This window comes from Nannospalax galili, unplaced genomic scaffold (assembly GCF_000622305.1).
Source record: "Nannospalax galili isolate Female #2095 unplaced genomic scaffold, S.galili_v1.0 scaffold702, whole genome shotgun sequence".
In the NCBI taxonomy this organism is placed as follows: domain Eukaryota; kingdom Metazoa; phylum Chordata; class Mammalia; order Rodentia; family Spalacidae; genus Nannospalax; species Nannospalax galili.
This window is the reverse complement of record NW_008348657.1, coordinates 1,517,499-1,522,156: the sequence shown is the minus strand read 5'-3', so window position 1 is coordinate 1,522,156 and position 4,658 is coordinate 1,517,499. Positions and strand designations below refer to the sequence as shown.

At 44.9% G+C, this 4,658-nt stretch overlaps 1 protein-coding gene across 7 annotated transcripts in view; it reads left to right on the top strand.

The window, feature by feature from the left end:
* Window positions 1-4,658, top strand: part of Ttc13 (tetratricopeptide repeat domain 13) — a 61,330-nt gene that overhangs the window by 5,473 nt on the left and 51,199 nt on the right. The window lies entirely within an intron of this gene.

Sequence of the window (4,658 nt, the reverse complement as noted above, 5' to 3'; positions counted from 1 at the left end):
AGGGACCAGGCACCCTACAAGCCTTCCCAAGAGGTGCCTCCCTTGTCGGGTGCTGCCCTGGAGGCCAGCTGGGTCAGGCTCACCTTGTCCAGCAGAGACAGTGTGCATAAGACTTACTGAGCTAACTAAACTTTGGTTTGGTGAAAAAAGAGTTTTGGTTTTTTTTTATTTTAATTTTTATTTTATATGTATGTAAGTGTACCTGTGTTGTGCAGTGCCTGCAGAGGTCAGAAGAGGGTGTTGAATCCCCTGGAACTGGAATTACGAATGGTGGTTAGCTGCCATGTGGGTGCCAAGCGGCCTTTATATGTGTAGGAGGTCATAGGTGGGAGACAGGCCCAGGAAAGATTTCAGTGTGTGTCACCCTAAATCCAAAGCTCCGTGCTGGCCCTGGGTCAGAGATGACACCAGTTAAGAGGACACCCAAATGCAATGAGGCCCAGTCTATAATGAGGCTTCACCAGCTATTATAGCACTACTAACTGGAAGTCTTTCTGATCACATGAGGTATCCATTCGTGAAAGCCCCAAGCTTCACATACTATGACAGATGTATTTTCCAAAATATGTCATGTTTAAGTAACAAGTAAAACAAAGGAAAATGCTGAAGGCATCAGTCTAGAGTTAAGAGTACCAAACCAGGAGGCTGGAGAGGTGGCTCAGCAGTTAAGGGCATGGGCTGCTGTTGCAGAGGACCTGGGTTTAGTGCCCTGCACCCACATTGGGCACCTCACTACTGCCTGTAACTCCAGCTCCATGGGATCCAACACTCTGTTCTGACCTCGGTGGGTATCTGCACACACGACACATAGACACAGACATGATTTTTTATTTATTTTTTATTTTATGTGTTCGAGTGTTATGCCCGTATGTAAATGTACCTGTGTTATGCAGTGCACGCAAGGCCAGAAGAAGGTATCGGATCCCTTGGAACTGGTGTTAGAGGTGGTTGTTAGCCACCATATTAGTGCTGAGATTTGAACCCAAGTCTTCTGCAAGAGCAGCCAGTGCCCTTAACTGCTGAGCCATCCCTCCAGCCCCCACAATTTTTTTTTAATTAAAAAAAAGGTGCATGTTGTGGTATGCACCCTGAGACCCACATGAAGGAAGGAGAGAATTGACTCCCACAGGTTGTCCTCTGACCTATGCACAGGTACCATGTGTACACACCCACATACATACACAAATAAATGTACTAAAATAAAAAAAAATAAATAAAAAGATGGGGCTAGAGAGATGCCTCAGTGGTTAAGAGCTCAGGCTGCTCTTTCAGAGGACCTGAGTTCAGTTCTCAGCAGTTACATGGTGGTTCACAACCATCTGTTCCAGGGGATCCGATGCTCTCTTCTGACCTCCATGGACTTTGCATACACGGTGCACTTATATATATAGGCAAAACACTCAGAAAGAATAAAGGGGGGGGGAGGAGGGAGAGAGAGACTGAGATTCAGCCTGTGGTCTGTGGTAAGTGTAACTGTTACTTTCTGTGAGCTGGGCTGTGTCCTTCACAACTATTGGTAGTGTCTCATCCCATCTTAGTGGATAGGGCACCAAAACATGGATACTGAGAGACTAGTATCAGATAGCCCGTGAAGTGCCTGGTCAGAGCCAGTGTGATGTGGTCCAATCTCTGGGTGAGCCACTGTGACATTGCCTCCAAAGCAGTCATGTTGATGTCCAAAAAAAAAAGCAGAATGAAGTGTAAACACTGGTAAAATGTAGACAGTTATCTGGCAAGCCTATTAGAGAAAGTGAGAAGAAACAACTATTTGGCTTAGATAAAGGAAGTATGATGAAATCTGCAAATTGTTAGGATAGCTCTTTGTGCAGCATTAAGGATGAAGACCATTTCAATAAACAAGTACTTCTTTTAAGGTCAGTCACAAATCTGTAAGCAAGGCTTCCCAAGCCTTCCGGCGAGCCCACCTATCATAGCCAAGTGATTCACCTAAGTTAATGATGTTACATCGAGACCCAGCAGAGCTTTTCCCAGCATTCCCCACACTGCTGCTTGCTTCTGGTTGGCCCTTGCTCAGATGCCTGACATAAACCCAGATTTGGTGCTCCCTTCCCTCCTGATGGCTTTCTTCAGACTTTTCCCAGCGCTGCCTCTTCCTAGGTGTCCAGCCAGACACCTGTCCATTACCCCTGACTATGACAGAGAAAGTGCCTTTTCCTTCCCCACACCTCTCCAGATTGTGGCCTCCATTTCAAGTGACTGTTTGAGCTACCAGGTGCTGCCTCAAGAAAATAAACAACACTCTGTCCCCAAGCATCAAATTTTCTTGGGTTCTGGGAACCTCATGATGACAGTAACATTGTTCCTGTCCTTCTCAGTGCCAGAGACTCCCCCTGTTTCACCCACAGATTGACTTATCTAGAAACCCTCTCCCAGCGGACTATATACTAAACCAAAAAATTCAGTGCCAGGTGCTGGTGATGAGCAGCGGCAGAGAAAAGGAAACCAAACCATGTTGTCTGACTTTAGAAACTTCTTTGATACAATACAATTTTCCCAGTGGTTCCTGGACAAAAGTACTATCCAAGTGAATTAACTTTCTGCTTTGTGATTTTTCTATGTTTATGGTGAACGTGATGAGTATTATATTTTTAGTGTGTCCAGGTGGAGATTAGACTGCCATCTCTCAGAACTATTGCAGAAGTTGAAGGGTTTTGTCATTTCAGTTTTTGAGTTAGGGTCTGCCATTTTGTCCAGACTGGCTTTGAAATTGTGGCAGTCCTCCCTCCTCAGTTTTCCTACAGACAGGCATCTGACTTTAATTTAAATAATCAAAGATTCCATTGTGGGAGGAATCTAGAAACAGACCACAGTGAAGTGCATTACGATTGATCATTTAGCCACTAGTGCTGGGATAGCCAGCTAGCTTTTTGGAAAACAAGTGGCAGGGAATTTTTTTGTGTTGTTCGTTGGAGTGGCTTCATTCAGATAGCCAAAAAAGGAACTGAGCGTAGTGGTGTGTGCCTGTAACCCCAGCACTCTGGAGGCTGAGTCAGGAGGATTGCAAGTTTCAGGCCATAGGGAGCAAAAGATAATGTTGCCACTGGGAATGGACCTTCTCAGCCAACTGCCAGGGAGGTGGGCATCAGATGGGCTTCAGCTCAGGGTTACACCCTTTGGTTCAGCAGTTACACTTGCTGGACTTTATCCTAGCTGGGTAAGTTTGCAAAGATGGGTGTGTGTCATGGCAGCTCATCAAAATACTGTCTGAATTCAGTGTAGAAACAGGGTCGTGCTAAGTGCTTGTGGTGGAGACATTTAAAACCAGAGTTGAAGTGGAGTCCGCAAGGCTGAGGCAGTGAAGTGGACTCAGGGTGCTTTCCCCAGCCCCACTCCTGGCTTCCCAGACTCCTGTCTTTCAAATATTTTTACATTTATCTGTTTGCTTACTGTGGGCAGGTATGTGTATGCTGTGGCATATGTGTGGCGGTCAAAGGACAACTACAGGAGCTGGTTCTTTTCTGTATGACAAGTGTCCTTACTGAGTCATCTCTCTGGCCCAGTCTCCTATCTTATGATCCCAGTGGGCATCTTTGCCCTTGTTCCTTTGGGAGTAGCCCCTGGAGAACCCCATTTTCTTCTCCCTAGCTGGATCTATCCATCCTTTCCATCCTGCCGTGCCTTAGGGATTTAAAATTCTAGCTTCCGTAATTGCTCGGGGCTTCAGGTTTCTTTGAAAAGTCCTGTTTGCCATGGTTGAAATCAGTGCTTTGGAGACAGGTCGATTTAGGTGTTGCTCTATAGTCTGATCTTTCCCGTAGATGGTTCCTAGAGCAAAAGCCAGTGTTCTTTCATTGTTGCGGAATTAGAACAAACTTTAAAATTACTTTATTTTATGTGTATGAGTGGTTTACCTGCGTGTAAGTGCACCCGTGTTGTGCAGTGTCCACAGAGGTCAGAAAAGGGCATCAGGTTCCCTGGAACTGGAGTTAGGGATTGTTAGCTGCCATGTGGGTGCTGGAAACCGAACTCAGGTCCTCTGCAAGAGCAGCCAGTGTTCTTAACTGCTGAGCCCCTAGAACAAGCTTTTTAAACAACTTATTGGGGTGAGGTTCTCCTAACACAAAATGAACTATTAGAGTGAGTAGCTCAGGGGCAGTCATACAACTCACCGTGTGCTTTGGCTGTTTCAAACTCTTCCACTCTCCGAGAGAGGTTCCTTACCTAGTAGATACTTTCCTTAGTCCACTCCCTTCCTCAGCCCTGGAAGCTACCACGTCTGTCTCCATAGAGATGCCCATCTAGACATATGTGAGTTGTGTCCCATGTGACCTTTTGTGTGTGGCTTCTGTTCCTGTCTGGGAAGTTCTTTCATGTCACTATGTATCAGAACATTTTCATGGCCGAATAATACTCCACCCAGTATATCAAAATTATGTGCTCATCTGTTGTGGACACTTGGACTACGTTCCCATCTTCTGGCTGTTATGAATTCTGCTTCCATGAACAAGTGTGTACAGTACTTGTTTGGGTTCCTATATTCAGTTAGTTATATACAGAGGAGTGGATTCCTGGGTCATATGGTGGTTCTATATGTAATTTTTTTTTTTTTTTTTTTTTTTTTTTTTTTTTGAAAAAAGGGCCCTTTTTTTTTTTTTCTTTTTTTTTTTTTTTTTTTTGTGTGGGTTGTTGGGTGGTGT